We start from the raw sequence: 10,930 nt of genomic DNA on the forward strand, positions 1-10,930 counted from the left end.
GTAAGTTGAACTTTGTGAGAAAGTCAACACCTATGATGGGTTGATTGACGTCTGCCAGGATAAAAGGCCAAGTAAATGAGCGACGTAAGTTTAAATTGATGGTCAAAAGTTTGGTGCCATACGTTGCAATTTTAGTGCCGTTAGCGGCAAAGAGTTCCAATGCAGCTGGTATTTTGGCATGCTGACTGTAACTCTTGGGAATGACAGATATATCGGCTCCGGTGTCAATTAAAAAAGTTAGCTTTGAGGATGAATCGGCCAAAAGAATTCGATGAGATGTGGCGGTCGCAACGTTGGCCTGCAAGCGATCGCCGATCTAGTTTTCCGACTGCCGGAAATTGCACGGAGAAACACATTTTCGTGCCTTTGAACCAAAATTAGTATGGTAGAAACAGATGTTGTTGCACGGTTTTTTATACTGTCGATAGCGTCCACTAGATCTATTAATAGCGTCCACTAGATCTATTACGCCTACTGTTGCGTTTGGAATAGTCTCTTCGTTCACAGGAACGCTCACGGCTGTTTTTGAGGGCTAGCGAAAGTTCATTTACCTGCTTTGTCAGCTCTGCAACTTGCTGTTCAATGGGAGAGGAAGATGCCGTAGCAGCACTATTTATGTGCGGGAGAGTTGTGAGATCTGTAATTTTATCAGCTACAACTGCTAGTTTTGGAAGATCATCACTTAAGGCAGCAAGAATACTTTGTGTATTTTGCGGGATACGGGATATCCATAGGGATTTCAACAAAGGTTCTCCAACGGTCTCTCCAGCGAGGTTTCGCATACGGCAAAGTAATTGTGATGGGCGTTGATCGCCAAGTTGATCGCCCTTGAAGAAGTGTACGTATCTTTGACTCCTCACTTTCAGAATGCAATTCAATTAAGCGTGTTTTTAGTGTGTCATATTTGCCAGTCACAGGTGGATGTAAAACGATATCACAAACGCTATTGAGAATATCAGATTCGATAGCAGATATCACATGATTGAATTTCGCAGAGTCAACAGTGATTCCGGCGATATCAAACTGGGCCTCTAGTTGTGCAAACCACAAAGTAGGGTTGACCTTCCAAAATGGGAGAGGTTTGACGGAAACACGTGAAATATTGAGATCGTCTGCGATGGGTTGTGGTGGGGCCATGATTCACAAAAACAAATATATATTGCCAATATGACACAAATAAATACACAATAATCAGTCACTAATAAGTTCACATACGACACTAGTGCAAAATAAATAATGTAAACATTACCGTGAGAGAAACACTTTTGTAGGTAAGCTATCCGAATATAAGCATAAGTAATACTAAGAATTTGCGTGGCTTACCTCCGAATTATACGAGAAATATTTGCTCAGTCAGCAGCAGATTCAGCACAACACAATTCACTTAAAAAATATTCCGAAAAAACTTATTTTATGATATGTAACCACGTTGTACGATTTATATGGAGATCACTTCAAAGCACGATTTGCATGAACAGCTTTGACGATTTGCATGAACAGCTTTGACGATTTGCATGAACAGAAATAATTTTCACTTCATAGCATATTATAATCACAGAACTTGATGCAAGCAGGTTACAAGAGGCACGTGTTCACTAACTTGACGAGTCACCATTTATGGGTGTTGTGATGGATGCCATTTTTGATTGCACATTGAATGTTAACAAAATCTGACTCGGTAATATTAACATTTATATTTAATTCTAGGATGATATATATTTTAACATATATTCCTTACACACAATCACATTGCATGTACTGTCTGTCTACGGTAAGAACAGCTCTCGCCAGTTTGTCTGCGGCTGTCTGTTGCCGTAGAAACGAGCCGTGACCCATTTTTCGTAGGGGTGTCTTGAAGATTAAATTCTCAGTTTGCCACCTTGGCACATTTAAAGATGATTTGGCGATATTCACATTTTGTTTTAGTTTCAAGTAAATTACTCGTTGACCCTTTGCGTCGACCCGACATTCAATTTCCGAAAATGAAAATTGATGGCGTAGATAAAGTTTTTGCAGTCAAGGAACGGTCTTTGATTTTGCCGTGTGAGGTACACGTCGCTGAATTTGCCATCCTTCTAGATGCACAATGAGTAAAAATATATCAAAATAACTTGTAGGGAAATGCATTTAAAAATCCGCGCTTATTTTTGAAGAAAAATGCTCTCAATAAATACTTTTTGCGAACATTTCTTCTTTTCCCATACCTTCAAACTAAACCAAAAGCTGGTCAATTTAATGACGAAAGGAAACGAAGGTAAATTAAAATCAAAACTGCTTTTTATTTAATTACCAGTGGTTTGGGTTGGTTTATATGATTACGGAAAGCCTCCAGGGTTAAATGCCTAAGAGGAGGGATGCCTTCGTGGAGGGCTTGCTAAGGAAAACTGCCTCGTGTACAAGTTACACATGGGGAAAACGCCCATGCAGCCACACCGTTCACGGGATTCAAACCTCGGACCGAACTACAAGTGTTCAGTGACTTTACCGATCGGCCGCTGCTTGGCCTCTTAATTACCAGCGCCCATATATGCATCACGCTGCTTTTTATAGACACTGTAATAGCTTGTAGCATAATAAAATGTTAAAAGCAAAACAAAATTAAGGTCTCTTAAATTATTCAGTTACCTATTTTATATATAAAATTATACGAAATTTATATAATTATACAAAATTTGGCTTTTATAACTGCAGTGAGCATTGTTGCATTAACATAATTTTGTATTAATATTTTCATAATAAAACGAAACTTATTTAATTTCAATTAAACATTAAAAATTATTTTTAAGCAAATTATACTATGGCTTGTGGGTCCCCAAGAACACAGTAATGGGAAATAAAGCAACCATTCAGTGTTCTTTATTATCCACAGGGGGGGGGAGTTCGCCTCTGCCGAAGGCTCATTGTTGCCCACTTTTGGTAATCTTTCATTTACATAGTGGCAAAGAAAATACTGTGTAAAGATCTTAAGTTTTACTAACGTTTATTTTATTTTAAATCTTTACTATCACTTCTTATTTTCTACTTCCGGCCAGAATTATAAGCGTTAAGGTTTTTATGCAAAGTTTGTCTGGCGAACGCCAAGTATTTAAGTTGTGGTTTTTTGCCAAGCGAGAGAGAGGAAGCAGTGAGTCGAAGCAGGCCGCTTACCTTAGAAGTTACGCAGTTGCTGGTTGCCTTCCAGGCCAGAGGTTTTAATCCTCTTGATAAATTTAAACGTATTGTAGTGTTCACAGTTCTCTGTACTACATACGCCTCCTGTTAATATAAGGCCAATCTTCCACGTTTATTATTTTAAAGTTAAATTAGAGTTTAGTTCTATTTTTATATTTTTACGTTAGACCCCCAAGTATCGGGTCTGTGTATTCCGAAGTACGGAAGTTATTGTAAATAGAGAAAATAAAGGGTTTTGTATACCCTTCGTCTGTATCCTGTCTACTTCCCACAATTAGTGAACATAGCTTTAGTAAGCTCTCTGTTCCGAGTCAGGTCCTTGCATGTTCCCGAAGAAGGTAAGAAGGAACATAGACCCTGATAGTGGCGCCCAACGAAGAAGAATAACCATGGCCGAGTTTCAAGAAGAACCTGTGCTGCCTGCAGAAAGGGCTCAGAATCCAGAAATGCCAGCTGCCGCCCTGGAAGGATTTGGTTACATCGTCCAGACAATGCGCGCTTCGATGAAACCAGAAGCAACATTTAATGGAAACTCACCGGTAACCAGATTTTTGGAAAAATTGGATGACCACTTCATGCTCTACCCCGTGCACGAGTTTCAAAAAGTTACCTTAGCTACCAGCGCTTTGAGGGGCCATACGCTTAACTGGTTCAAATGTATAGGCAGAAGTCTCTTGGGTCAAGCAGGAAGTCCCACCTATACTTACGAAAATTTCAAGACTGCCCTACTAAAAGCCTTCCCTGTTGCAAGGGATCGTGCGAAATTAGAAACGGAACTTTTTAGTATATATCAACAAAGAATCGAAAACCTCTCAAGCTTTATTTTAAGAAAAATTCACGTCTTCAAGCTCTTGTATGAAGCCGTCCGGATCCTGAAATAATTCAAGTGATTTTGCCGAGGTTACTGCCCCAAGTGCAAGACTTTATTGAATTAAGAAATCCGACTACACTGGAAAAGTTATTTGAGCTAGCAATCCAGTTTGAAAGTAGAAGAACGGCGGACATTGAAAGAAGACGCCAATATCAACAGCGAAACCAATTTGGTGCGCCAAGACTACAGCAAACTCAAGCACACGGCTACGGAAGCAACGCGAATCAGTGGGCAAGGAAACCCGAGCATTCAAAAACAGCCGGCGAACGTCGACAGTTCAATAGCAATCCAGGAAAAAAGTCTCAAGGCCAGTGGAAAAAGAAGGAAAGCACGGAAAGGAAAAATAATTTAAACTAAAACGGATTTCTGCTGACGAGAGGGTGCGGAAATCCGAAGGTCACGAAAACTCCTCTTCCTTCAAGTTAAATACAGTAATGGTGAAAAATTTGACTCTTCCGAAGATTGAAGTGTTGGTGAATAATATCCCAGCCACCGCACTGCTGGATACAGGCGCGCAGTGTTCCTGTGTGGCAGAAGAATTTTTTAGGAAGTATTTTAGGAAATACCGCATATATAATTCGGATAATACTACAGTGTTAGCGGCGCAAGGAGAAAAATCTAAGTGTATAGGTAAAGTACCTCTGTATATCCGTATCAAGGACGAACAAGTAAAGGTGATGTTTTTTATAGTAAAGAATCTGCAAGCACATATAATCTTAGGAATAGATTTTCTTTCAGACGCACAAGCAACACTGGATTTTAATGAAGCGTCCCTTAAGCTGACAATGAAACCAGTTCGTGCAGAAAAGGCTGAACCGCCGATGTTAAAACTTGACCACCTCCCTAATGACGAGCAAGGAAGAATCCGACAAGTGGTAAGTGAATTTGCTTCGTTATTTAGTGATATTCCAGGATTTACTCAGGTTACTAACCATAGTATTGACACCGGAGATGCAATGCCAGTTCGCCAAAAACCATACCGGTATGATAAGAATAAGGAAAAAATTATAGAATGGCATATTACCGATATGCTACGTAAAAAGATCATAACGCCCATCTCAAGTAGTTATGCTAGCCCGGTGGTTTTATGTAAGAAAAATAATGACTATCCTTTGACACATCCAAAAAGGTGGAGATTCGCTATTGATTACCGTAAATTAAACTCCAAAACTAAATATCCGGTATATCCGTTACCGATCATTGAAGAAATTCTAAGGAACATAAAATCAACCAAATTTATGACGACTTTAGACTTAACGACTGGTTATTTTCAAATAGGGGTTAGGCCTGAGGACGTGCCTAAGACTGCTTTTATAACCAAGTCTGGCACTTATGCATTTTTGCGTATGCCGTTTGGCCTTTCAGGGGCCCCGGCAACATTTCAGCGATGCATGGACATTGTGTTAAGACCTGTTCTTGGAAAGTCCACATTTATCTATTTAGACGATATCATTATTACTAGTGATAATCTCGACCAACATGTACAGGATTTAAGACAGGTGTTTTCTTTATTAAATGAGGCCGGTCTAAAAGTTAATGTCGAAAAGTGCAAATTTGCAGCCCCTGAATTAAAATATTTAGGTTACAAGATATCTCAGAAAGGAATAGAGACAGACGAATCAAAAATAATCGCTGTACAAAAGTATCCGACTCCAAACACGGCAAAGAAGCTCTCTTCTTTTCTAAGACTTTGTTCATATTATAGGTCCTTTATAAAAGATTTTGCAGCTATCGCTGAGCCATTGTTAAAATTAAAAAGGAAAAAGGCAAGATTCTCGTGGACGGCCGAAGCCAATAGTGCTTTCGAAAAATTAAAACAAGCATTAACTCAAGCCCCTGTGTTGAAATTTCCTGAAAAGGATGAGAATTTAGAAATTTCAGCGGATGCTTCGGATTATGCGGTAGGAGCGGTACTTTCGCAAAATCAGCAGCCCGTGGCATTTTTTAGCCGAACTTTAAATCAAACACAAAGAAACTATTCCGCGACCGAGAGAGAGGCACTTGCAGTTCTGTTAGCAGTGCAAAAGTTCCGAGTCTATTTTGGAAAGGCGCCAATAACAGTGTACTCTGATCATGCGGCGGTAACTAGATTGTACTCAGGGAAAAACTTATCCCCAAGGTTAATAAGATGGGCACTCAAGCTGCAAGAATATAATCTGGTAATCAAGCATACCCCCGGAAAGGAAAATATCGTAGCAGATGCCCTATCAAGAATTAAAATAGATGAACAAGGTAATACCGTAAAGGTGGCAATGCTCACAGCATGTACAATAAATTCCCGAGAAACTGTAATAACCGAACTGGGTAAGGATCCTGAGTTTGGAAGCATTTATGAGTATTTGAAGGATCCTGAAAATTTTAGCCATCAAGATATTGTGGCTATAAGAAATAGGGCGGCCCATTACGAACTAATAGATGGTCTATTATTCTATACAAAAACTACGAATTCCAACAACGAATTTCGACCTGTTATCCCAGCTAGTCTTAGATTAAATATCCTGCAGGAGCTCCATGACAGCCCTTTAGCTTCTCATGCTGGTATTCGAAAAACTATCCAACGCGTACGCGAGGCAGTCTACTTTCCTGAACTGCAAAAGTTAACAAGGGCGTATGTCCAGTCCTGCCCAACATGTCAAGAAGTTAATTATATTAATTTCCGCCAGGCCGGGTTTCTAAATAGTATTAAATCCGAATTTCCAAATGAAATAATTGGCATCGATTTATTGGGCCCTTTCCCAAAAAGTCAGTTAAATAAAAGTCGCTATCTCCTTGTTATGGTTGATCATTTTAGTAAATGGACCGAAATTGTTCCCTTAAAACGAGCCTTCGCGAAATTAGTTACTGATTCTATTTTAAATAAATATATTTTAAAATACGGGGCGCCCCTAAAAGTTATATTGGATAATGGTCCTCAATTTGTAAGTAATATATTTGAAGACATGTGCCAAAAACTGGGCATACGTCATTTAAAAATGGTCCCGTATCGTCCGCAATCAAATACAGCGGAACGGGTCAATAGAAATATAGTGAAAATTATCCGTAGTTATGTTAAAATTTTCGTAAAAGCTGGGATAACTATGTCAATGAATTTGCTTTCGCCCTTAGGACCGCAAAACATGATACAACGGGCAAAACTCCTGCTGAGTTATTTATAGGCAGAAAGATTATAACGCCGTTAGATAAATTATTTTATGTGCAACAAAGAGCCCCCGAATTTAAAATGGGTGATATAGAAAACTAATTAAGGAAGCAAAGAAGCATACTGAAGTAGCACAGAGAAAACAAAAATTATATTACGACTTGAAACGACGGGGAGTAACTTATAAAGTAGGGGATGAAGTTTTAAAAATTAAGCATTCACTTTCTTCAGCACCAGAAGATAAGACTGCCAAATGTTTTCCACGATTTGAAGGACCATATGTTATAGAAAAAATAACTCACGCTGTAGTAGTGTTAAAAGCCAGAAATGGTGAAACCTGCTCCGCAAACATTGATCAAATCAAACCCTACTTCGATCGTAATAAAATGCAAATATTTTCAGATCTTTTGCAGGATCCGGCACGGCAGGCACAAGCTCCAGAGGTGGAAAAACGACAAGTACAAGGGCAAGCCATTAAGAGGCAGGAGCAAGTGAAAAGAAAATTTCCCCGCGTAAAAATTGAAGGTAGCAAGAAAAAGAAGCCGTTCCACCGTCCAGAAAAGAGAGTTCACGAACAACCCCAGAATGAAGAAGGGAGAAGGACGACGTATGTGAAGAGAACCAGGAGAAATGACGGCAACTATAACCCGGCTCTAAAACGGAAGATCTACTCATCCGACAGGACTCTCCGCAGCAAATGTCGCCGAACTGCGGAAGGGCCATCAACGGCGGAGGAAAAGTTGCAAGGAAAATTTGAACGGCCAGCAACGAGGTCCAAGCAGGCACACGAAAGAAGTTTCCCGGTTCCGCCAAGACCAGCTGCCATCAAACGGCCAAGACCACAAGCAAAGGAGAAAAAGAAGGTATTCAAGGGTGACCGAACTGGTGAAAAAAGGAAGCTTCCAGAGGAAGGCACTGAAGGGCGAGCCCGTACAAAAAGGAGGATAAATCAAACAACTATCTGCAATACCTTTAAGGACTGGGCCCAGAAAAGGATGTCCGAATATCACAAAGATAAGTAAAATTTTATGTTACTTTGCAAACTTAAGTTAATCTTTCATTTTTACTGCAAGTGGTAGATTTCAAGAAGTTTTACCTCATGCGAGGTCTACCTTTATCGCTAAAGGGCGAGAAATGAGTTGTTACCGATTTTGGTATTATGTTTTTCAATTACTCGCGCGTAAAACTAAAGTTGATGTATAATAGCGTTGTGTAAAGACTTAAATATTGTAAAAAGTTATTGTATAAATTTTATTTAAAACATTCTAGCAAGAAAGAAGTTTTAGTCTGAAAGACTTTTTGAAATGTAGTATTTCAATGTAGAAAGAATTGGCACTTGCTTTGAAAAGAATAGAAGTTAACAATGTACTACTAATGTATGTTTTCAAATGTGTCAAATTAACGGCATGTTAATATGTTCTTATGTACAATGTGAACTGTTATTTTAAATGTTAAGAAATACCGTGATATGGTAAAAGTGAAAGTAATGTTAAAATTTTTTTTATTCGTGTGACTGTAAAAAGACTAAATCATGGTGAATATATGTTAAAGGTTGAATGATGTAGTTAGGCTCTCTGACGCTACACTTCAGAGTTAGACATTTTCAGAATAGTACCTCAGGGTTTAGAGTTGGAATTAGGGTGTGTTACGAGGTCTTATCATGTTGAATTTTAACACGTTAGTGTTTTGATTGTAGGAGGAAGTGTGGAACACATAGACAGAAACACATTCGTGTTTGGTGTTCTTTTACAACACATGTCAGAGAGCACGAGGAGAGATAATTAAAATAGTCATGAATGAAATAAGAATGTTAAGAGAAGTATAATTATACATGTTACTTGCCATTTCATTAAACTAGTTTTCCTTCCAGATCTCTGGAAGGAACCAGATTTGAATAAAAGCTTCTGTTTAGATGCAGTACAGATGAAAAAAATTGTGTATCCTGGGAGCTGCTATTGTAAAAACAAATTTCTTTCTTTTAAATTTCTAGTTTCTAGCGAAGTATGTTTGTAAAAGATTGGCCTCGCGTTAGATTCTAGAGCTAAAAGTTTTCAACAAGGTCGTTTTAGACCTCAGTTTCAAACTAATTAACTCTGGCGGGAAGTATGTAAGGATCTTAAGTTTTACTAACGTTTATTTTATTTTAAATCTTTACTATCACTTCTTATTTTCTACTTCCGGCCAGAATGATAAGCGTTAAGGTTTTTATGCAAAGTTTGTCTGGCGAACGCCAAGTATTTAAGTTGTGGCTTTTTGCTAAGCGAGAGAGAGGAAGCAGTGAGTCGAAGCAGGCCGCTTACCTTAGAAGTTACGCAGTTGCTGGTTGCCTTCCAGGCCAGAGGTTTTAATCCTCTTGATAAATTTAAACGTATTGTAGTGTTCACAGTTCTCTGTACTACATACGCCTCCTGTTAATATAAGGCCAATCTTCCACGTTTATTATTTTAAAGTTAAATTAGAGTTTAGTTCTATTTTTATATTTTTACGTTAGACCCCAAGTATCGGGTCTGTATATTCCGAAGTACGGAAGTTATTGTAAATAGAGAAAATAAAGGGTTTTATATACCCTTCTTGTGTATCCTGTCTACTTCCCACAATTAGTGAACATAGCTTTAGTAAGCTCTCTGTTCCGAGTCAGGTCCTTGCATGTTCCCAAAGAAGGTAAGAAGGAACATTGACCCTGATAACTGAACCTAGAAATATCCTCACAACTTGACAAAGCTATCAGATGAAGAAGAAGGATGCCTTCGTGGAGGACTTTTATAGAGGTATAACATCTGAAAAGTCGTCTGAATCACTGTCGCAAGATTCCGTTTCTTCTGAATCAGAATCAGAATCGCTGCTGCCAGTTTGAATTATTAATCCATCCACTATCTCTTCTAAAAGTTCGTCCTTGTCCCAATAATAATTTTCAAGTTTTTCTACGTGGTTGCAATGCGCCTGCGATTCTTGAGAAGTGACTTCATCCAAAGCTTTTTGTGTTAAAATTTCAAATTTTCCAAGCTTAAGTCCCCAGTCACATTCCTTTCCCTGATCAGTCTTTTAACTGATGACCAAACGTATTCAATTGCGTTTAGATCACAGTGGTAAGGAGGGAGACGCACAACATGATGTCCATTTTCCTTTATGATGTTGTCAATTTTATATATTACTTTTTTAGGACGATTGCATTCTATTAAGCTGAACAGTTCCGCTTTTCGCATTTTGGGATCGCAGCATATCGTCTTCTTCATCAGCCAATTTACCATTGTTTGCTTTGTAGCATATTTCGTGGGTGTCGGATCTTCAATTTTTGTGTGATACGGGGCATTATCCATGCATACCACACTTTGAGGTCGTAAATTTGGAAGAAGCTTTTCCAACGCCCATTTTTCAAAATTTCCATAGTTCATTTGCCCATGGAAATCCCCGCTCTGAGCTGATGCTTTATATATAAGTTGGGCATCTGGAATAAATCCTACGGAAGAGCCAGGACAACAATCAGTCTATTTTTGGAACTGACATTTATCTGTGCGCCCAAAACCGTATCATGCTGCCAACATTTCTTAAAAGTTAAATTGCTGTCAATCCATGTTTCATCAATGTAAACGATGTGGCGTCCAGTTGCTCTGAGTTTCCTCATTTCGCGTAAATAATTGTTCCTCCAAAATACAATGTGAGGTCTTTCGATAAGAATTTTCCTTTTGTTAACACATTTCTTCCAGCGAAAATTCATCGAACGCAAAACTATGCACAAAGAGTCTTTTTGC

General features: G+C 38.7%; 2 pseudogenes; both read right to left on the bottom strand.

Annotated features, from left to right (window-relative positions):
- Window positions 1-316: 316 nt before the first annotated feature.
- On the bottom strand, window positions 317-1,137 carry LOC146994227 (uncharacterized; annotated as a pseudogene).
- An 8,804-nt stretch (window positions 1,138-9,941) lies between these two features.
- On the bottom strand, window positions 9,942-10,573 carry LOC146994228 (uncharacterized; annotated as a pseudogene).
- Window positions 10,574-10,930: the final 357 nt, after the last annotated feature.

The sequence above is a fragment of the Stegodyphus dumicola genome, chromosome 11, assembly GCF_044657685.1.
Source record: "Stegodyphus dumicola isolate Sdum_Otavi_A_Nest chromosome 11, ASM4465768v1".
NCBI classification, from domain to species: domain Eukaryota; kingdom Metazoa; phylum Arthropoda; class Arachnida; order Araneae; family Eresidae; genus Stegodyphus; species Stegodyphus dumicola.